The following is a 24,764-nucleotide window of genomic DNA, read 5'->3' as shown; positions in this document are numbered from 1 at the left end:
TATTGGGGTGCGCTGTCTGGAGCTTCCATGGGCACAGTCAAGCTGGAATGGCAGGCTGGAGAGGCGGGTGGCCGGGAGTGCCTTGGTCAGTTTCCCTGGGCTGGTGCCTTGGGCTGGAGTTATGCAGCGGTGGTGGTCCCCAAAAGCGGCTGGAAGTGGCTAGGAGCAGCAGGTGGGTGGTAGAGGGTGGCAGGATAGGAGCGGGGTGTGAGATGCGAGAAGCGAGATAGCATGGGCACTATATTGTCCCTTTTTATGAGTTTTGATTCCGAGATTGATGGTCCTTGGGCCACAATTCTGTCCAATGAGGGCTTGGCAACAAGCCAAAACATACCAAATAAGGTGAAGTCTGGGGGTCCGGTACCCCCAAATATGGAGAGGGCTCAGGTGGATTCCCCACCCTAGGCATGTGAGCTTATGCAACGTGTTTACTTCAACCTTCGAGGAGGCAACCCAGACTCGAAGGCACCAAGGCTATTGTGTCCCTTTGTCCCCCTTAACTTGTTTACCCCAAGTATAAGCAGGGCAACACCCTCTGGGGGCACAGCATGTCTGGGCAGAATAGGGTTGTAAACATAGTCATTTGAGGCCTGTGCAACCCTCCACCACACACACCCAGCTTGTGCCTGCCTGGTGCTGGGCCCATGTGATTCCCATATTTGGAGTCCAGGCCTGTGGGTTTTGCCTAGTATGGTAAGGTTTGGCTGACTGCCAACCTGATTGGTCATTCGAGTGGCCAATGAGACCATTAACTCTCAGGCTCACGTGCAGCCTTCCCCACATTACTTGCGGATCTGCCATATTGCTTGATTGCCTTCCTATGTAGTTTCTTGCAGCTTTATGCCTGCCTTTGTATGATTAGCTGGTGTGCGTCACTGACACAAGTTGCCAGGAGCAGACCCACTTGTCTGCACACGCTACTGCTCTGAGTAGTCAGTGTTAGACCCGTACTCACACTGCACAAAATCCTGCCTCTGCACCTGAGATCCTGCCTACAAATTCCCTGGAGAGAACATCCAGAAGAAATCAGCAGCACAAGGTCAGACTGCCATTTCCCCTGAAACCAGAGGATTCCAGCCTTAAAGTCCACAGGCAGAGACCCTGAAGAATTGAACATTTGCAGTAGGCTGTGATGTAGGCCCAGAGGGTGATTTCTTATTAATCCGAATTGTGAGTAAATACTTGAATGCCTCTGTAATTTCTATTACCTCTGCCATAAAGCAGAAAGCAGCTTTCAGCTCACCCTTGCTGGGCAAATAGCATTAAGCTGCAGAGAAAACTCTCTCTGTTAATAGTTTCAATGTTTGCTAGTTATTAATAAGTTTCTGTAGATATATATATATCCTAGAATGTTTTCATAACCATGTAAGAATGAATATTAATATTAAAGTTCAGTGGTTGGGGGTGGCAAGAGTTGAAAATATTGGAAGTTAATAAATATATATATATATTTTATAAATATCCTCTTGCATTAATGAGTTTCTCCCCTCTGCCATAATTGGTGTATGGGCAGAATACCCCTCTGCAACAGACCACCATTAAAAAATATATTAGTGAGCTAGAAATTCTTCATTTACTCTGTGCACAGCATTGCAGAGTTGTGTAACCTGTAAGAGAGCCAAGAGGTAACAGATTTAGTTCATAGGAAAAAATAAACAGGAAATTAGAAGAATGTGAAGCCGAAAGAAAACATTGCCACAGCAGGTTTTTAGAGCTGAGGGAGAATTTCTGGTTTGAAATCAAACCGTAACAGCAGTTATCAACAAATTTATATATATATATATTTTCCAATGTGCATGTCAGTTATTATCAAAATATTTTAAACTATGTTTTGCATTTGGATTATCACAGAAGGAAGGGAATGCCAATCATTAAAGGGAAAACAGAACAAACCCTTTGAGTTCACTTCTTTGGTCCCATTTTTTTACAAACTTTTATACCCTTGCACTAACCATCAAGCTTTCTAAGTGGCATTTCTGCTGCTGATCTTAAGAGCTTAGTTGGTTAGACTACAGAATCATGGAATTGCCTGGTTGGAAAACACCTTAAGATCATTGAGTCCTACCATCACCTAACAATTTCTTGTACTCAGTTGTTAGACTGTGTCCATAAACTCCTTATCCAAATGTCTTTCAAACACCTCCAGGGATGGTGATTCCAGCATTGCCCTGGGCAACCTGTTCTACTGCCTGATAACTAAAACTGCCCAGGTGCAACTTGAGTCTATTTCTTCTCATTCTATCACTTGTTATCTGAGAGATGAGGCCAGCTCTATATTCACTGTCTTACAAAGGAATTATATTTAACTTTGTTGCTTCCTTATTTAGCTTATTCCAAATTTAGAGCTACTCATGTTTCTGCATCCCATTGCCTCACTGAGATTCTGCTATATTCCCTACTCCTTCAGGAAATGTCAATTCACTGTACTTCTTCTGGCTTTGCAGAGATCTGTTGTCTTCTGGTCCTTCTCTCTCTCATAGCCACATGCTTTGTCCTCTTCTCTGCTGTGTGAGCCATGCCAGAGTTGGTTTTGAAGGACTGCAAGCTGTCTTGCAAATGTAGCCTCACCAGCTTGAGCAAAGGCAATTTTGAATTCTCCCTGTTGTTAAGTGTATATATGCATCTTGGAATGCTGCTGGGTTTATTTTAACAGATGCTAAGCATTCTGTGAGAGAACTTGCACTTTATCAACTACTACCCCTCATTCCCACTGGAAATTTAACAGCATATGGAAAAAACATGTTGCTTGTGCAATACAGATTATCTGAAAAGAAAACAATACAGAGCAATCCAGCCAGCTGAAAAGTACTTTCTTGCCCAGGCCCCCAGTATGTGATAGTGTTTTTCATTCACCACATACTGAAGTAACTGAAGTTAAACTATTGAAATGCCACAGTGGTGTTCTTTCTTAATGAGGAAAAACCTTAGAATATAGAAAATTGTGACCATGCTGTTTCACAAACAGTTTCATCGTTGGCTTTTTCCACTGTTCAATAAAAATCAATACCACTTTCTTGTTTTGTTGTGCTTTTACTTATTTGTTGTGCCTTCCTTTCTCCCTAACATCCACCCTATACCTCCCCCAGTCTCAAGTTGTGCTGGGGAAGGTATAGGCTGGATGTTAGGAGGAAGTTATTCACACTTTTAAGAGGAAGATCTTCATAGAGAGAGTGATTTGCCTTGATTGGTGGTGGAGTCACCACCCCTGGAGGTGTTCAAGAGAAGACTGGATGAGGCACTTAGTGCCATGGTCTAGTTGACTGGCTAAGGCTGGGTGCTAGGTTGGACTGGATGATCTTGGATGTCTCTTCCAACCTGGTTGATTCTATGATTATTTTATTTTATTGTAATATTTCAGAGTATGTGCCTGCTGCTTTCCATGGAAACACTTCAGCATCCTTGAAATTTCTCATTTCCCCAGAAAAACCTGAGAACATGTTGTTTGGACCTTCTGCACTAGAGAAAGTGAAAGTTAAAGGACCTGTAAGACAAAGGAACTTTGATTTGTAGAAAACTGCAGAGTGACAGCACTGGGAAGAGTTGAAATGGAAGAATAAGAAAGTTCATAGTACAGAGATGTTCATGGCGGGATGGAGGTCAGGCAGACAGCAACAGCAATCAAAGAAAAGGGCCCCAATACACCATAAACCCAGCATGTTAAAACAAGTTGTTGAAAACATTGTATTTGTGCAGATTTCTGTCTTTACCACCAGCAGAGGCCAAGAGAAACTCATGAAAACACATGCTGAACAACACAGTTGGATCCTCCTGACACCCTAGAGTAATGTTGTCATTCCTGATTGCACTGCCTGGGAATATGAGCAAACAGACCTCTCAGGCCTTTCTTAAAGCTTCTTAAGGTGCTATGTCATAATTGAAAAAAACCAAACCAAACCAAACCAAACCAAACCAAAACCAAAACCAGCAAGAAAACCTGTGGTCATGTATCCATATGCAGTAAGACATGAATGGGTGATACTGTGATTCAAGGAGAGAAAACAAAAGACAGCTTGAAGATACACTGACCCATTGGCTGTAGGCTACAATTAATAAAATAGTGATCATCATTTCTACATCCACAAGAAGGGTTGGACGGAGGAACCTGGGAACTATAGACCTGTCAGCCTGACCTCAGTGCCAGGGAAACTGTTGGAGCAGGTTATCTTGGGGGTGATAAGAGCACACCTGAGGGATGGCAAAGGGCTCAGGTCCAGCCAGCATGGGTTTAGGCTGCAACCTGATCTCCTTCTATGATCAGGTGACCCGCTTGGTGGATGTGGGGAGGCCTGTGGATGTGGTCTATCTGGACTTCAGCAAGGCCTTTGACACTGTCCCCCACAGCAAACTGCTGACTAAGCTGTCAGCCCATGGCTTGGATGGCAACACTCTGTGCTGGGTTAGGAAGTGGCTGGAGGGCCGGACCCAGAGAGTGGTGGTGAATGGTGCCACATCCAGCTGGCGGCTGTCACTAGTGGTGTCCCTCAGGGATCAGTGCTGGGCCCCATCCTCTTTAACATCTTCATAGATGATCTGGATGAGGGCATCGAGTCAGTCATCAGCAACTTTGCAGATGACACCAAGCTGGGGGCAGGTGTGGCTGGGTTGGAGGGCAGAAGGGCTCTGCAGCGGGACCTTGACCACCTGGACAGATGAGCAGAGTCCAATGGGATGGGGTTCAATAGCCCTAAGTGCAGGGTGCTGCACTTTGGCCACAACAACCCCATGCAGAGATACAGGCTGGGGTGGGAGTGGCTGGAGAGCAGCCAGACAGAGAGGGATCTGGGGGTGCTGATTGATACCCGCCTGAACATGAGCCAACAGTGTGCCCAGGTTGCCAAGACAGCCAGTGGCATCCTGGCCTGCATCAGGAATGGTGTGGTCAGCAGGAACAGGGAGGTCATTCTGCCCCTGTAATCTGCACTGGTTAGACCACACCTTGAGTACTGTGTTCAGTTCTGGGCCCCCCAGTTTAGGAGGGACATTGAGATGCTTGAGCGTGTCCAGAGAAGGGTGACAAGGCTGGTGAGAGGCCTTGAGCACAAGCCCTACGAGGAGAGGCTGAAGGAGCTGAGATTGTTTAGCCTGGAGAAGAGGAGGCTCAGGGGTGACCTTATTGCTGTCTACAACTACCTGAAGGGTGGTTGTGGCCAGGAGGAGGTTGCTCTCTTCTCTCAGGTGGCCAGCACCAGAATGAGAGGACACAGCCTCAAGCTACGCCAGGAGGAGAAAGTTCTTCACTGAGAGAGTCATTGGACACTGGAATGGGCTGCCTGGGGAGGTGGTGGAGTCGCCGTCCCTGGGGCTGTTCAAGGCAAGCTTGGACGTGGCACTTGGTGCCATGGTCTAGCCTTGAGCTCTGTGGTAAAGGGTTGGACTTGATGATCTGTGAGGTCTCTTCCAACCCTGATGATACTGTGATACTATGATACTGAGATGATGATACAGCTACTTCTAATAATATTAGAAAGCTGACAGCAGGTAATTTTGGGTAGTTCTGAATATATAAAACAAGTGCAATTGCTGATTGGTAGCTTAATCCAAAGTCATCATCATTTATGAAATGAAACAACACCTACAGTTCTCAGTGTATGATAGAAATGGCATCAATTTCATTAACATGTCGTTAGATTATCTCTCATTGTATGTTTTAATTTAACCTTGTTTAAAAACAGCTGAGAAGGGTGAGGAAGACACAACTGAAAGATAATCAGTTGGGATTATCAAAGATTTCCTCATTTTCATCCTCAGACAATTGTAACGAAACCAAACAGGCAAAATTACACTGATGCAAACCAAATGCACAGAAAGGTCAAACTGTGTTTGCATTTTGAATGAAACAGTTTTGAATTTGACCTTGAGCTTTCACTTCTTTTATAAGTATTTAAATATTGAATGAAATAAATCTTACACTCTCATGCAAAAAGTGTTTCAAATCAAAGATAGCCTTTGATACAGTGTGACGTCCATTTTTTAATGATTAATTTATTAAATATCTTTGTTCCTTTTGCTGTACATTCATGTAATTTGAAGAAAATATCCTCTGGAGAGTTGTGTGGAAGACAGAAACTGGAAGCAGAAGAGACATTTAAAATGCTAAAAATACTGGAGCAAGTGCTATGTTCCCTAAGTAGCAATGAGATATATCATTTATGGGAAAAAAAAAGATACCATTAACCCAAAGATAAACACATCTTTATCTCTCTAGATACTTACATGCTCCTGAGTGTTGTACAGATGTGTCTCTGTATATGTCTAGGCACATACAAACACTTAAAATATCCTAACATGAATATTATAAAATAAATAGGCACAACAAAAACACCTCAGTGTGACATTTGGTATCATTCATAGAATCATAGAATCAACCAGGTTGGAAGAGACCTCCAAGATCATCCAGTCCAACCTAGCACCCAGACCTATCCAGTCAACTAGACCATGGCACCAAGTGCCTCATCCAGTCTTTTCTTGAACACCTCCAGGGATGGTGACTCCACCACCTCCCTGGGCAGCCCATTCCCATGCCAATCACTCTCTCTGGCAAAAACTTCCTCCTAACATCCAGCCCATACCTCCCCCAGCACAACTTGAGACTGTGTCCTCTTGTTCTATTGGTGGTTGCCTGGCAGAAGAGACCAACCTCCACCTGGCTACAGCCTCCCTTCAGGTAGTTGAAGACAGCAATGAGGTCACCCCGAGCCTTCTCTTCATTGTGGGCATATGCGGTGTTCCTTTATATACATTTATATAAGTAGTTATATTTTCCATGTGTCCATATTGTGCAGTTGAATGCAAATATGTTCACCTATTTTTGTTCTTTTTTTTTTTGAATTCTTTACATACTGTGTTTTCTGCTCTCCTTGCCATGTTTTTTTTTTTTTAATTATTAACTCTAAAGAAAAAAAAAAAGAGGCTTTGTTTGAGTAATGGATGTGCTTCTTTAATGTTTCTTTCCCTAAACAATTTTTAAAACAGAGGAACTACAAAAAGAAAATGCTGTGAATGTTACTTGTCTCATTAAATCATAAAATAAAGGGAGAAAAAAAAGTAGTGAAAAGAAAAAAAAACCCTAAAAAAAAAAAACAAACCAAACAAGCTCCCTAACAAGAATAAGAAACAGTAGAACAAATCAGAGACTTATCCTATTTACTCAGTCTCCTAATAAAAAGAAGTTACATCAACAGTGTTTAGTAGTGTCCTGTGTGTCACCAGGAGGGTTGAGTGAGTCCTAACCAAACAGCCTCTCCATAGAGAAAAGGGAGCTGGCAAAAGTAAGGGCTGTCGTTTGTGGTGATGTGTAGGGCTGATGGTTGGGCAAAAGCATTGAACCATGGGGCATGGTAAGATGTGTGTATCACTCCAGCTCTCCTCTTCCTGTCAACCCCTGGCAAGCCTGCAGGAGCTCGTCCTTTTCGTCTCTCAGGCTAAGCTACTCACCATTGTGTGTGGAGGCAGAGCAACTATAAGATGCTTGTGAGGAGTAGACAAGATATCAGAGGGTCATGTTTGATTCATGCAGCTTTTCTCACACTGAAACACAGAGACAGAGCAACTGCAACAAGCTTTGTGAGCTGGTGGCACTGCTGTCCACTGATGGATCATGCAGCTCACCCAAGGACTCATCAAGATTAATACTCTGAGGTATATTATTCTGAATGTTTTTCTAGCCTATTGACACATCTGCACTATTTTTCCAGGAACTGTAGTGCAAGGCAGTTACATACTTCTTTTAACCTCACATAGTGACCATCTAATTGGCAACTTTGCCAGCTCTAGCTCTGTACTCAGGGGAACACTCAGTCTCAGACAACAGCCTCCTTAACAATAGAATCTGAAAGCAACTCACCAATATTTGCTTAGACGGTGATGTGCTTTCTGGAGCTGTTTTGTACTGTTCCATCATTACTCTTCCATTTAGTTATTTTTAAAACAAATCACCATGGTAGCATCCAGGGTTGGTGTCACCAAGTAACTGGTAGAGTGCAACAGCAACAGCAGAGCTAACACAACAGCTCACGAAAAATCCTTCTGCTCCCTCCACTTCCACAACTCTGTTAAAGCAGCCAGTGGGCAAGCACCTAGGATTACAAACTCTGTTAGGCCACATGTGCCCAAATATCATCTCCTGTTTCTGTGTCAGCAGCAGCCTTCATGGACTCTGATGGCCTGTGGACTGAACCAGGGTCTGTTAGTGTAACACCAATATCTCACACAGACTGACTGAAGTGGAACAGAACAGCCTAAAGGAGAACAAGACAACCTGAGGGTGAAGTTGCTCCCAGCCACAAGTTTGCCATGAAGAGGTGTGTGCTTAATGCAGTGAGCTTGGTCTCAGAATAACACGCTAGTTCAGTTACAGGAAGTGAAAGAGAACAAGAAGGGCTTCTTCAAATATATCAGTAGTAAAAGGAAGAATAGGGAAAGTGTGGGCCCACTGCTGGATGAGAAGCTGCTAAATATCTTCTTTGCTTCAGTCTTTACTCTTAAGACTGAAATCCCCTATGTGCCTTAGACCCTGGATGAGGGAAAGGAAACTTTGAGGAGGGAAGACTAGCCAATGAAGGCTGGTTTAGGGATCAGTTACAAAAGTGGAATATTGGCAGGTCCATAGGCCCTGAAGAGATGCACCCAAGAGTGCTGAGAGAACTGCCTGATGTTGTTGCTCTGACACTCTCCATCATTTTTGCTAAATCATGGCAAACAGGAGAGGTGCCTGAGGACTGGAGGAGAGCCAATGCCACTCCAGTCTTCAAAAAAGGAAAGAAAGAGGTTCCAGGTAATTATAGATGTGTCAGCCTCACCTCCATCCTGGAAAAATGATGGTGTGGCTCCTTCTAGATGGCATCTCAAGGCACTTGGAAGAGGAGAAGGTTATCAGGAGTAGTCAGCATGGATTTACTAAGGGGAAATCATGCTTGTCTCAACCGATAACATTCTATGATGTTGTAACTGAATGGGTAGATGCAGAGAGAGCAGTGGATGTAGTCTACCTTGACCTTAGCAAGGCCTTTGACACTGTCTCCCATAAAACCCTTGTAAGCAAGCTCAGGAAGTGTGGGATAGAAGAGCAGGCAATGAGATGGATTAGGATCTGGTTACACAATAGAATTTAAAGAGTGGTGATCAATGGTGCCGAGTCCAGATGGAGAGCTGTAACTAGAGGAGTCCCACAGGGATCAGTGCTGGGCCCAGTCCTGTTCAACATCTTTATCAATTACATTGATGAGGGGACAGACAGACAGAGTTTGCTTAGCAAGTTTGTTCCCAGTACCAAACTGGGATGCTTGGCTGATACACATAGAGACTGTGCAACCATTCAGTGAGACTTGGACAACTGGAGAACTGGGCACAGAGGAACCAAATATGGTTAAAGAAGCATAAGTGCAGAGTCCTGCATCTGGGAAGGAACAATTAACTGCACCAATACAGGTTAGGAAGGGATCTGATGGAAGGCAGCCCTGTGGAGAAAGAGCTGGGAGTCCTGGTGTCCATGGGACAGCAATGTGCCTTTGTGTCCTGGGGCACATGAAGAGGACTGTGTGCAGCAGATTGAGATAGGTTCCCCTCCCCCTCTATTCTACCCTGCTGACACCTCCCCAATTTAGGAGGGAACAGGGATCTCCTCAAAAAAGTCCAAGAGAGGGCTATGAACATGATTAAGGGACTGGAGCACTGCCATATGTGGCTGAGGGACCTGGGCCTTTTTTGGCCTGGTGAAGAGAAAACTTAGTGGGTATCTAATCAATGTTTATAAGTATTGTTCAAGGGCAGAGGAAGAGGAGGAGAGGGCCGGGGTGGATTTCCCTTACTACCCCTGACAGGGATCTGTACCCATCCCTCACTGTTTCCAGGGGCAGCTTCCTTAGCAGGGGCGATCTGCAGAGCCTGCACCCACAGATCCAGCTCCCTTTCATTCTCCCTTATGGACCTGAGCCTGGACACTTCGTCCTTCAGCTCAGCCACTTCATCTATCAATTCTGCCACCAAGGTGAGAAGGAAGTTCACCTGCTCACACCTGGTGCAATTGTTCTCCCCTTCCCCTTCTACAGCAAGAGAGAGGCTGCAGCACTTCCTGCAGCCAGTAGCCTGGACTCCTGTGTGTTCCTGGGTCGAGTCAGTCTGCGTGTACACACTTTTCCTGCCCTTCATAGTGCGAGTGACAGGCATAGTGCACAGTGGTATTGACAGTCAGAAACAGAAGGGAAAAAAAAAACCCAACAACAAAAAAAACCCCACCACCTCCCAGCCACAGGAGGCTCTGCAGCCAAAATGTCAGCGCACGCAGCACCCGGTGGGGATTTAAACCTCCCGCGGCTGACGTCACGAGCCCCCGTCACAGCCCCGCTCTCTCTCGTGAGACAACAGCCCTGCTGTCCACTCTGCCTACCTTAAGGTCTCCTGGAACCGTGGAGCAGCAGAACAGAGCAGAAAATCCAAGCTCAGCAGCAGTGCCCTCTCGATCAGCTTTGCAGCCAAAATGGTGGCCAGCACCAGAACAAGAGGACACAGCCTCAGGCTGCGCCAGGGGAGATTTATGCTCGAGGTGAGGAGAAAGTTCTTCACTGAGAGAGTCATTGCACACTGGAATGGGCTGCCCGGGGAGGTGGTGGAGTCGCCATCCCTGGGGCTGTTCAAGGCAAGATTGGACGTGGCACTTGGTGCCATGGTCTAGCCTTGAGCTCTGTGGTAAAGGGTTGGACTTGATGACCTGTGAGGTCTCTTCCAACCCTGATGATACTGTGACACTGTATTTGAGGACTGAGTGTCAAAAGCGAGAGGACAGGCTCTTCTCAGTTGCACCCTGTGATAATACAAGGGGCAATGGATGTAAACTACAGCCCAGGAAGTTCTACCTCAACATATTCTTCCTCATGTTGAGGTAGAACTTCAATACTGTAAGGGTCTCAGAGCACTGTATCAGGCTCACAGAGAGGTTGTGAAGTCTCCTTCTCAGGAGACCTTCAAGGCCCATCTGGACGCATTCCTGCACTAGATTATGGTCCTGCTCAGTTAGGGGACTTGGACCTGATGATCTCCAGAGGCCCCTTCCAACCCCTAACATCCTGTGAATTATTGAGGTCACCTAGATACTGAAACACTGCAACCTCCTCTATGCCAGGCCCCAGAACACTTGCCCACTGCTAGAGAAAGACCAGCAAAGCAGAGATGCTTGCAACACTAAGCCAGGATCCCTTTGATCTGCTGCCAAAATTAAGTTTGCCCTCCAGGTCAGACACACAGTTTGGGAAATGACACCTGAAGGTCTCTGCAAAGATGCTGGAGACGTAGTGAAAAGTAATCCAAGACTTGTCACTTGCCACATCTTTTTTTTCCTTTTTCTTTCTCCTGGTCCAGTCCTGTCCCACATGCCCTCCCCTCTCCCCCCTCTTTTTGAATTCCCTTTGAAAGCATTCTGCACTGCAGTCTGTTTGCTGGCTCTTAAGCTCTCCATTTGCATCAATTTCCACTAATCAGAGAACACTTTGTAATTTTAAGGGTTTATTTCCAGTCGTGTACCATCTTGCATGGCTGCTGGAAGGAATAAAGAAATGGATGATTAGCCATCTTCTTGGCAATTTGAGAGGGCTGCTGAGTGTCAGATCATGCTGTAGTGAATATGGAAGAAAGAGTAATGTGTTCAGCTTTGGTTTTAATGCAAATCTGAAGTAAAAATGAAAGCTCTAAACTGGATGTTAGCTTTTTCCAACCTCAGAGATCATTTTGTGCATTTTTCCTGCTTCTCTGCAAATTTTAATGCTGATGATACCCAAACCAAGCAGATCCTTTCTCTTCATGATTAATTCCCCAGCTTATTACCAGAATGGATGGTGACATAAAGACTTCAAAGTGATGACCCATGTGTCAGGGTGAAACCTTCATGAAAACTCAGCTTTCCTTTCTTAACAAAGTAAAAGGTGGCGACCTGCCCGTCTGGGCACCAGTTCTGTGGTATTCTTCACAACACCTCCAGTTTGGTGAAACTACAAAACCCTCTTTCCAGGCTTCATACCAGTTGGAAGATGCCATTTGATTGCAGTACTATGAGACTGAGAGTCTATGTTTTTCAATGCTGTCAGAAGCAAGAACTTGTGAAATTCAAAGCAGAGATGTCATAAGTACAAAGCACATCTTGTTTAGGATACATACATGAGATCTGTGATCACAATCATTCATGGAATAAAATACTGGTACTTGGTAGAACCAACACTTATGGAAGTATTTAATGTGTTGAGGTTTGGGCAACACTGAGTGATCTGAAATAAGAAAGCAAGAGGAGTAACATTAGGACACAGAGAAGGATGTGAGATAAGGAGTGGAGCTTTGAGTGCCTCAGTGTTGTTCCAGTCCCTGCATGATCTAGGGAACCCCAGCAATCATGGATGTTGCCTATGAACATACCTATTTTTTCCCAACAATTTTCATATATCAAGTAGTAAGTAATGAAACAAACTTCAAAATAATCAGCCAGAAAAGGAGGTAAATTAATCACTGTCATAATTTTAATTGTAAACAAAGAGTCTTAAGAAAAATGGGAAGGTCCAGACTACATATGGATAGCAGATTCAGAGTGCTAGCTCCAAAATTAGTCTTTTTTATTTATAATGAATGAGTGCACAAACCCAGAAAGTAAAGAACACTCCTAGTCTCTGACAATAAAGTTTCATGAAGGGTAGTGGTCTCACAACCACTGTGAACTCTAGCTAAGAGAACAGCAATAAAAAGACAACTCCATCTCTCTGTAAGAGGCAGAGAGGAAACCCACCTCACCTTCAACGTGGTCTCAACTAAAGGGCATGCAAATAAACTTTGCTGCAAAATTTTACATGACTATGTGCTCAAGGAACTACAGATCTGCAGTACTTGAGCTATGACATGCTTGTGACACAACTTCAGTTTCCTTTCCGGAGCTTTGGAAGGAACAAATTACAATGGCTGATAACAATCATATTTTCAGTTCCTGCTGTTCTCAGAAACAAACAAACAAACAAACAAATTAATGAAGCTCAATTAGAAATGTCATTTGGACTCCATTATGGATTAATGTACTCTCTGTGTTTGAATTCTCAGGTTGCAGAACTGCACTCACAAATACACAGATACAGGCACACACACATACATGTGTATCTTATTTTCCATTTCAGACACACAAAAGCAGGGAAATTGGGTATTTATGCATCTGCCAACAAAATTGCTCTTACCTTGGGACCTTGCAGTGGCAAACTGTAGCCTGAAGCATAGTTTTTTGTTTAGAAAATGTTGTAAATGCCTAAATCATGATTTTGTAATGGAAACCAAGACAGACCCTGAACCACAGCAGCAAGAACAAGAGATTTAAAAATACATACTAATATATCTCCTTGGAAAATATAATTGCCAAGCAATTAGGCATGAGGCTCTCTACCTACCAAGGTTTTTTCACCCCCCAGCAAGATGCTAACAGCAACATTAAGATGAATTTTAAATGAGCAAGAAAGCACTCATGGTGGCTATGCAGTGCCCTCACAAAGCTGGTTCCAGTGGCTCTGAGGCAACTAGACTGCAAACAGCGGTGCCCCAGTCACCTTGCAGGCTGAAGGCTATTTCTGTGCTGTTTAGTGATCAGCTTTCACCAGCCTTTTGGCCAGTGCTATGCATCTGGGCGTTTACTCCCTGTTATCAAGCTGTGGAACACAGTACCAGTCACCTTGGCTTTTGGGGATCACGATGTACCTATCAACTGGGGAGATCAAGCTCTGCCCATCTCTCCACCCAGGCAGGTTACACTGACCAACTTACTATGCTAAAAGTTGGGTGTCAGGTATTTTCTTTGTCATATGTTCTTTAACTTCATTATTACTGTACTTTTTGAGTCCAGAGACAGAGACAGAGGCTACTGTAGTATTGAACTGATGGTTGGGTTTGATGATTTTGAAGGTCTTTTCCAACCTAAATGATTCTATGATACAATCCAGTCAGGGTACAACTGAGCAGGACTTAAGACTTCATTGGATTTTGGGTATATAAAAAGGCAGTATGGACTGCAGCTTTCCCTGGATCCTATTGTTTTTTGTCCATAGCATGCAAACAACACTTGCTGAATTTCTGTGCTTCTCAAAATTCATAGAATCATAGAATAAGTCAGGGTTGGAAGGGACCACAAGGATCATCTAGTTCCAACCCCTCCTGCCATGGGCAGGGACACCCTACCCTAGATCAGGCTGGCCAGAGCCCCATCCAGCCTGGCCTTAAACACCTTCAGGGATAGGGCCTCAACCACCTCCCTGGGCAACCCATTCCAGGCTCTCACCACTCTCATGATGAACAACTTCCTCCTCATGTCCAGTCTGAATCTCCCCACCTCCAGCTTTGCTCCGTTCCCCCAAGTCCTGTCACTACCTGATACCCTAAAAAGTCCTTCTGCAGCTTTTTTATAGGCCCCCCTCAGATCCTGGAAGGCCACAATAAGGTCACCCGGCAGCCTCCTCTTCTTCAGACTGATCAGCCCCAACTCTTTCAGTTTGTCCTCATAGGAGAGGTGCTGCAGCCCTCTGAGTATCCTCATGGCCCTTCTCTGGACATGCTCCACCACGTCCACATCCTTCTTGTAATAGAAGCTCCAGAACTGGATGCAGTACTCCAGGTGGGGTCTTACCAGACCAGAGCAGAGGGGGATAATCACCTCCATCGACCTGCTGGCCACACTTCTGTTGCAGCTCAGAATCTGGCTGGCCCTCCAGGCTGCAAGTGCACACTGCTGGCTCATGTTGAGCTTCTCCTCCAGCAGCACCCCCCAAATCTCTCTCCTCAGGGCTGCTCTCCAGCCAGTCACTGCCCAGCCTGGATTTGTCCTTGGCATTGCCTCGACCCAGACGAAGGACACTGCACTTGGTCTTGCTGAACCTCATGAGGTTGGCTTGTGCCCACCTCTCTAGCCTGTCCAGGTCCCTCTGGATGGATCCCTTCTCTCCAGTGTGTCTGCTGCATCACACAACTTGGTGTCACCAACAAACTTGATGAGAGCGCACTCAGTGCCTCTGTCCATGTCACCGACAAAGATATTGAACAAGACTGGTCCCAGGACTGATCCCTGAGGGACTCCACTTGTCACTGGCCTCCATTTGGACGTGGACCCATTGACAGCCACTCTTTGGGTGCAGCCATCAAGCCAGCTCTTTATGCATCTCATGGTCCACCCATCAAACCCATGTGTCACCAGCTTGGAGACCACGATGTGGTGTGGGACAGTGTCAGAGGCCTTGCTCAGGTCCAGTAAATGACATCAGTTGCTTGTCCTTCATCTAGTAGTGTTGAGACATGTTCATAGAAGGCCACCAGGTTTGTCAGGCAAGATTTGCCCTTGGTGAAGCCATGCTGAGTGTAGTAAATCACCTCTTCACTATTCTTCCGTCTCCATAGTGCCTCAAGAGGATCTGCTCCATGACCTTATTAGACACAGAGGTGAGACTGATTGGCCTGGAGTTCCCTGGCTCCTCCTTCCTACCCTATTTGAAAATGTGGGTTGTGTTTCCCCTTTTCCAGGCAGTGGGGACTGCACCAGACTGCCAGGACTTTTGGAATGTAATAGAGGTGAGGTTTAACAACGTCATCTGCCAGCTTCCTCAGCTCCCATGGGTGTAGCCTATCGGGTCCCATGGACTTGAACACTTTCAGGTTCTTCAGGTGCTCATGGACCTGATCTTCACTTATGATGGGCAGTTCTTCCTTCCAGCCCCTGCCATTATTTTCCGTGACTCCAGGAGCGTGGCTGGAGGCCTTTGCAGTGAAGGCTGAGGTAAAGAAGTCATTGAGAACCTCAGCCTTTTCCATGTCACTTGTGATCATTTCACCTGTTCCCTTTCTGATGGGGCCCACAACTTCCTTAGTCTGCTTTTCACCATTAATATACCTGTAGAAATTCTTGGTGTTCCCTTTGACCTCCCTGGCTAGATTCAGTTCAAAGTCTGCTTTGGCTTTCCTAACCATATCTCTAGCTGCTAGGGCAGCTTCCTTGTATACCTCCCATTCCAGCTGTCCTTGCTTCCTAAAAAGTCTCAGTATTTCTCATCTTCTCCAGAAGCAATTGTCCTGGAGACCTGTCACCCCCCATTGTCCTGCAGGTGTGAAGGGGGTGAGCAAGGGGCCCTTCCGGCACAAGGGGTGCCTGTGCAGTGCCCGCCTGAGAATCAGGATGAGATTGACTGTGGTCTTCGCACCTAGGAAGTGGTAACTCTGCTCTTTGTCTAGGAAGGGTAGAAATATTGGGGGACTTCCAGCCTTTTGGGTTCCTGCCTTAGAGATCATGCCGTCCTCTTAGCCTGGAAAAGAGGAGGCTCAGGGGAGACCTTATTGCTGTCTAGAACTACCTGAAGGGTGGTTGTGGCCAGGAGGAGGTTGCTCTCTTCTCTCAGGTGGCCAGCACCAGAACGAGAGGACACAGCCTCAGGCTGCGCCAGGGGAGATTTAGGCTGGAGGTGAGGAGAAAGTTCTTCACTGAGAGAGTCATTGGACACTGGAATGGGCTGCCCGGGGAGGTGGTGGAGTCTCTGTCCCTGGAGCTATTCAAGGCACGATTGGACGTGGCACTTGGTGCCATGGTCTGGCCTTGAGCTCTGTGGTGAAGGGTTGGACTTGATGATCTGTGAGGTCTCTTCCAACCTTGGTGATACTGTGATACTGTGTGATACTGCCTGAGCGTTAGTGCCTGCCTGAGACTTCTCTCCCCCCATCCCCCGCCCCCCCCCCCCTCCCCTGGCTTGGATAGATTCTGCAGCAGGAGCCCCTGGCACTCTGTTCCAGAGGACTGCTTCACTCATTAACACCTTTTGTGCAGACCTGAATGCATCTTAACGACCCTCTGCTACGGCTTCTGAAAGAGAACCCGAGAAGAGGAGCAGCAGTCCACCCTTTTCAGCCAGCCTAACTGTGAGTTGTTTGGCTCAGCTTTATTATTAAGAAAAATGCTATAATTTAATAGCTAAAAGCCTTTTCCAGCTTCTGACTTCCAAAATAGTCAAATTATCTATGGTATCCTGTAGATTTTCTCAAATGAACTGAATCTGCTAATTAAAACTAAATTAATTTCTGTACATAGTTTTGGGTATGGGTTTTTGGGAAAATAAAATAATTCTATTTTTCTATAAAATCCCTGACTCGGCCACATTAATTCCCTGCCTCCACAACAGACATACTGGGCTTCAGAGTTGGTATTCAGTCTCATTAACTGCCAATCCCTCACACAGAACAAGCTGTTTTGTCTGGAAACTCCTACAAGTCTTGTTCATTTCTGCAGGTTCAGTATAGTTTTAGACACTTACAAAAGTACTTCCCTGTAGAAACACATATCCTGCTTCTTGTGTAATGGAATTTAAATCTGTAAAGTACCACTAATAAGAGTAATATTGTCTTTTATGGGGAAATCGATGGACTGTATATACTTTAATAGAAAGTAAGGTTTTACAGTATCACACACTTGCAGAATGACAGGTTGGGAGGAACCCCAAGGATAATCTGGTTCAATGTTTTTAGATAATAGTGTGGTTTAAATGAGATGGCTCAGCACCCTGTCTAGCTAGGCTTCAAAATGGAGCAAGATAGGGGAATCCAGTACTTCTCTTGGGAGAGTATTGCAATGTCTAACTGTTCTCATAATGAAAAATTTTCTTCTGGAGTCCAATTGGGATCTCACCAGGAGTATCTTACACCTGTTACCTCTTGTCTTTTCCCTCCTTGTAAAAGGGGACTCTCCATCTTCCTGGTAGTCACCCTTTATGTACTGGTATGTGTTGACAAGATCTCCCCTAAGTCTAAGTGAACAAATTCAGTTCTTTCAGCCTTCTCTCACATGGCAGGTGTCCCAGTCCTTCTGGAGTGTCAACTCCCCTACTGTTTTTGGTATTCTCTGCAAAAATTCATCAGACTGCTCTTGATCCCAACATCCAGAACACTTACAAAGATATTAAACAGTGTTGTGGCCAGTATTGATCCTTGGGGGACCCCACTTGTGACTAGCCACTAGTCTGAGACTACCACCATCTATCAGCCATTTTCCCGTGCACCACAGATACTACCTGTCCGGGCCATAATGTGTCAGTTTCTCCAGGAGGATAGTGTAGGGGACTGTGTTGTAAGCCGTGGAGAATTCCCTGTAGACCGTGTCAGCTACTCACCCTGCACTGACAAAGTGAGTTTCTTTGTCATAGAAGGTGATCAGGTTTGTCAAGTATGATTTGCCCCTGGTGAACCCTTGTCAGTTTTTTCCCAATTACCTGCTCCAGTTGGTTTGTGGCAGTTCCTAGGATTTGTTCCATATTTTTCCCAGGGATTGAAGTGATGTTAATGAGTTTATAATTACCTGTATTCCCTGGGGACTCTTCTTGTATATGCGAGTGACATTAATCTTCTTCCCTTCTTCAGGATGTCTCTTGATCTCCATGACTTTTCACAGATTATGGAGATTGGCTTTGCAACAGCATCAGCCAGCGCTCTTATCATACTCAGGTGGGTGGCATCTGGGCCCATCAATTCGTATACAGAAAGATCCTGTAACAGTTGACAGACCAATTCCTCCTTCCCTGAAGGTGGATCTGTGTCTGCATCACCCTGCATTTTTGTTCCAGTGGCCTGGTGTTGAGGAATTCTGCGTTTTCAGTGGTGTTGGTGAGCAGTTCACCTCTCCTGTGTAACAGTGGACCCATAAGCTCTTTCTGATTCTGCTGCTTGGTGGTGTCTCTGAAGAACCCTTTCTTGTAGCTTTTGACACTTTTGACCATCCCAGTTCAAGCTGAGCTTTTGCTGTCCTAGCTGCATCTCTGCATACTCTGGTAATACCCTTGTAATCTTCAGTAGGTAATGTTCCATTTTTTCATCTCTGATATTTTTCCCTTTCAGTTTTGAGGCCATCCAGAATCTCAGATTAAAGCCAGTGGGGTCTCTTGTTCTGCCTGCCTTCCTTGCCTTCAGAAGGCATGAAATGGTTTTGTGTGTCTGTTGTGGAGGCAGGGAATTAACGTAGCCGAGTCAGGAATATATATAAAAATAGAATTATTTTATTTTCCTGAAACCCTGCCCCCAAAATTATATAGAGAAATTAATTCAGTTTAATTAGCAGACTCAGTTTCATTGAGACTATGTTACAAAGGATGCTATAGATAAATGTGGCTGCTTTAGAAGTCAGGAAATGGAAAAGGCTAAGCTATAAACACAGCTTTCCCCACTATTAATCAGGCTGAGCAGAAAAGTTATACTACTCACAGGTGAGTGAGGCTGTCTGAGAGAAAGGGCAGTCCAGCTGCTTGTCAGTTCTCTGTCTCTTTCAAAAGACATCTGAGGCTTATTAGGTCTATTAAGCTTGCACAAAAAGTGCTTATGATGGGGAGCTGTCCTAAGCAGGGATGGTCCTGTCCCTCACGAGCTTGTCCTTTGCAATGCCAGGGGACTCCGTCTACAGGAACTATCCAGGCAGGGGAGAACTCTAAGATGGGAACCCTAAGGCGGGAAGTACCCTTTTCTAGACAAAGAGTCGAGTTACCATTTCCTAGACATGGAGACCACAGCCAATCACCAGCCTGACTCCAGTGCGGGCATCTGCATGAGGCACCCCTCGTGCTGGAGGGACCCTTTGCTTCTCCCTCCACAAGCCTGCAGGGCTTTGTACCTTTCCTCTCCCATTCAAACCACAAAGCGAGAGGAATTTTGGGATATCCAGGACTCTAAGACAGTGTCTGGGAGAGTCTTCTTGAAAACTCCCAGTGCTTGCTAGCTGTCTTTCATGGATTCTTTCAACACAATCCCTTCTAACTGAGCTTCGAGTACCCTGAAGCTCTAAAATTGAAAGCCTTTTGTTTTGGAACTAACCATTTGTTTATTTTATGCTTCTGTTCTGCTCTAATTACAGCAAAAACACTGTTGAGCTATTTAGTCCTAGATAATTTTTACACTTTAAAAAGGAGTTGAGTATCTTTTTTTTTAAACAATGCTTGCTTTTCAGCTAGTGAACAGAATACCAAAGCTGCTGCTTAGGAACAGTTTTTCCCTTGTAAATGCATAAATTTTGAAGTAAGTGCCACTCTCTGGGAAAGACATGAGACTGGAGAATTTCTTACTTCTTTGGAGTGATGCTTTGGAAATCACCCCGACTAGACTCAGCTGGCTCTGGAAACTGAATGAAGCTCATTATTTACAGCTTAGCACAATGTACAAGCAGATATTTACAGTATATACAGTTATATACAGAAATATACAAGGTAAAAGGTAATGCAGAAACACAACTCCCCTCCCAGAAACCTGAGTCCCCAGGAGGGGCTCCCAACTGCCCCTTCACCTTCTTTCCCCCCTCTCAACCTTACCGCAGTCCCAAGGAAGAATGGAGATTTGGCCAGAGGTTTAGGAAGTAAAGTGGATTAATCAGAGAGACAGCAGAGAGGCTAGAGAGAAGTGCAGGTTGGGGCTCCTTAGCAGAAGTGAGTTATCTATGTTTTGATTTTTTTTTCTTGTATCTCTCAGCAAGCCTATAGGTGAGGTAGACACCACCATTGTTTTCCTTCCACAGCCTGTAATCTAATTCTTCTCACCAAAACATTCTAACTAGCTTCAAACTAGCACATTTGGAGCTATTTCACTTCAGACTGAAAGTTAAAGAAGTATTTTTCTTTGCAGTGGCAATCACCTCTTAGCATCTCAGTTGTGTCTTACACAGCATACGATATTCTTCTAAAGGGCAGACCGTTTCACAAAAGGTGTAGTTTCTCAGAGTAGTGACATGTGGTAATAGGAACAAAGCAGGCATCACTTTTCAAAAAAATAAAGGTTAGGGTTGATTGGTTAATATCAAAGAGAGTCTTTGTCAGTGTTGAAAGTCAGCTTCACACTACACTTTGTGGAGCAAGGACAAGGGGCAATGGATATGAACTACAGCACAGGAGGTTTACCTTGATATGAGGAGGAACTTCTATACTGCAAGGGCCGTGAAGCACTGAAGCAGGCTCCCCAGAGAAGTGGATTCTCCTTCTCTGGAGACTTTCAAGACCCATCTGGATACATTCCTGTGTGACCTGCACTAGATTATGGTCCTGCTCGGTTAGGGGACTTGGACCTGATGATCTCCAGAGGTCATTTCCAACCCCTACCATCCTGTGATCCTCTGAACTGTTGTGGTCACCTAGATGCTGAAACACTGCAACCTTGAACTTGATGATCTCTAGACTATTGGAAGTTACTGAAACCCTACAGTATAATAAGGTCAGCAAGTTGCAGGCTGAGAAAATTGAAGACTTTCCACAAGAGACAACTTGCTTCCAGTAAGAATCAGTTTGTGTAAGCATGGCTAGTCTACAGGCACATTACCTATGAACTATCATTGCCCTCTGCAGATGTCAACAACAGCAATTTTAAGATACTGGTCACTGCTGGCATCATAGCCTAGATGCCACCTGTGCTCTCAATCACAAAGAGAGCAAGCATCTGACAGATCACTCTGAGTCCTCCAAACTATTTCTAGTGCTCTGGAACTCAGGATATACATGTCTGGGTTTAGGATCAATGAATTAACTGGCACTATGAACAGTGTGTGTTTAGCAGGAAGCACATATGGATAAAATTAGATAAGGACAGGTTATAGTGTGTATATATATAAATATATACATAATATATATTATATATAATATATATTATATATATTATATATATTATCCTAATTAATGTAGGTACTCAAAGAGAAAACTCTTAAACATTGCTGTGCTGTCTTGCTGCAGGCTGGTTGAGATGTGCAGCCCAGACTCTTCACACACTTATGTCTCATGAGTCACTCATGCTTGTTTAGAAGTCTGCAGGTACTTTATAAGCACAGTGACAGACATTTACCTTTTTTCATCATTAAGAGTGAATTAAGTTTTTACTTTTGTCAGTAGGAAATAATGCCAATAGCTCTTCCATAATTCTTGCTTCATAACAGCCTTTAAAAAAATGACAAATGAATGATTAAGCAAAAGCATCAGGACACCATAGTCTGCATTAGGATGGGGGAATGCTAAGTGTTTTTGTGATTCTGGATATTGTTTAATGTGGAATAAAATTCAAGTGCACCTGATATGATAAAACCTTGCACCTCTTATTAAAAATACAGACCAGACCAGCACAGCTGTACCAGTGCTCATGAGGTAAGGATCTGGGCACAGAAATCTTCACAAAGGCTCTGAAGGTCTGGAAGGAAGACAAAAATTGCAGAGGTGCTAACAGCAATACTTTAAAAACATCCCTATTATTCTGCGTTATATCCTGAACCAGATACAATACACTGCTCTAGTGAACAAGGAAAAAAAATTAAATTCATGTAATAGGTTAGGAACTTTCCCCTCCACACTGCTTAAGTTTATCAGACTAGCTCAGATGTCTCAGAAGTAAGATGAAACTGTATTTACAGCACAGCAAAATTTACAAGCATATATAGAAAATATTTATAAGTATTTGCAATTATATACAAATTAGAAATAACACAGAAATTCAAACTCTCTCCTGGACAAAGCAAACTGCCCAAGAGGATACAAAACTACCCTCTTTCTTCCTTCCCAGACACACAAACAAAATAACCAGCAATTCCTACGTTGTTATGCATTACCCAAGATTAGTGGAGAGATATTAGCATGCAGTAAAGACGAAGTGAATAGATCCAGCATCACATACCAAAGTGGGGTGAATTGCTTAGATTTTGGCTTTTTATCCCTTTCAGAAAACCAAGGAATGATATAGACTTCAGCATTATTTTCCTTTTACAACCAAAGATCTAATATCTTTCATGAAAACACTCCAGTTAGCCTCAAACCAGCATAATCCATTAAAATACATATTTGACAAATTACTGGTCTATATGAATATGTTTTTTTTTATTTATATAAAAATCCAGAACATCTGCTCCTAAAATATAAATGCAATCATTTGTAGATCCATGACCTACCTTACTGCTTCAACCAGTACATATGAAAGTATGAAAAACATGAGTGCTATTCCATCTAAAAGAAGGGAACATTTCCAACCCAAATCACAGTATATAGCAAAGTAGGAAATATGCTGATGCTGCACTCTGCAGCAGAGTTACTGCTGCTTGTAAGGGCAGAATGTACAAAAGGCCACATGTGTTGTCCTCTGTTACAAAGGAGTGTATCTATTATGGCTACACAGTTCTGTTTGAGGCCACACTGTTTGTTTCTAATCTCCAGACTGAATTTGCCATGCAGAGCCTGAACAGGGCTTGGGGGGGGGGGGGTGTGGGGGGTGTGGAAATCTAATTTCTTAAAGGACATGCCTAGAGTGAAGAAGTGACCCATGCACAGCAGATGTGTTACTTCAGAAAGGTGGAAGAAATTCAATCAAAACTATGTCTAAGAAAGTTGTGCAAAGTTCTTGCTTTACTGTGAGAAAAATGAGTGGTAAGTAGTACCACCTTCTAATAACATGATTTCTCATTGGTTCCAGATTGCAAATGCAATTCTGTGCAGCGAGAGATAATATTTATAGGCTATCAGCAGGCAGCAACATCTGATTTGTAGACACACTTTGAAACCAAGAGACTGATTGCCTATTTAGAAAGACAATCTCTACCATGCCAATACAAGCCTACTTGACTGTAGGGAAAAATGCCCTTGTATTCAATGTAAAAAGCTGGGTGGCTGCAAGGGGCAGACCTTAATACACAGGTAGAGAGAGAAACATTAAAGACTGAGAAGGAGGAGGTTTTGCTGGCTTCCAAAGTCTTTGATGGCACATAGCCAGGCAAAAATGAAGCAGCATGACCTGAGTCTGATCTTCTGCATCCCAAACTACTACACAGGTAACCCCAGTCTTATATAAGGTAGGAGAACATGAGTAAAATTCTGAGCACTATTACAAGTTGATACAAACATGTCCATGACCACACCCCCAACACTTTTAAGTCATCACTTTGTAGTCTTAAAAGATCTGACCACTTGCTACAATGTCTTTTTTAGGTATTTTGTGAGCTTTATCTTTCAGACTACAGTAATTTAAAACGTATTTTTTGTTCATTTTTCAAATCAAACGAGAATTTTAAATGTCCTGTAGCTGCAGATCCACAGTCACAGAATCACACAATCACAGAATTAACCAGGTTGGAAGACACCTGCAGCTGATTGTGTTTCCTGTCTGACCTCAGGACTATTCGTGTTTGAAATAATTTTAAAGAAAGTACTTTATCACAAAGAGCATTCCTACCTATGCAATGGTCCGGAAGAGCAATACTCAATCATCTTTTGGTTATGCTTATGCTGAAAATGACAAAACACAGTGAAAGCTTTTATACAAAACACAACGAAGAGAAGCTTTTACTCTAAGCATAATTATAGCCAAAGATGCAGCAAAACCACTTCTGCTTAGAAAAAAAAAATGTGTGATGTGAGGCTTTTTTCCCTCTTCTGTCATTAAAATGCACACTGCTATTCCATTTAATAATCTCCAAAGTGGCCATTATATGTAAACAGCTGTGTACCTAGACAAATACATGTCTGCTATCTGCCCTGATGGGAAAAAAAAGTACTCTTTCTTTCTGTCTTGGTGCCTTAAAGAATGATAAGATTAAATAATGTATATATTTCTTCCAAAAGACCACCAAGACAAGGAAATAATACCCCCTATTTCCATGAATCTTTTCAGCAGCTTTTACTTAATTAAAAAAGCGTAGAAGTAGACATAGAGCATATTGATTCTTTCAAGTTATGCAGGTAACAAAAGTGGTTTCAGTACAGAAATAATAAAATCTCTGATTGGAAAGCAAATCTCTT

This window comes from Pogoniulus pusillus, chromosome Z, assembly GCF_015220805.1.
Source record: "Pogoniulus pusillus isolate bPogPus1 chromosome Z, bPogPus1.pri, whole genome shotgun sequence".
NCBI lineage: Eukaryota > Metazoa > Chordata > Aves > Piciformes > Lybiidae > Pogoniulus > Pogoniulus pusillus.
This window is presented reverse-complemented; position numbering follows the sequence as displayed.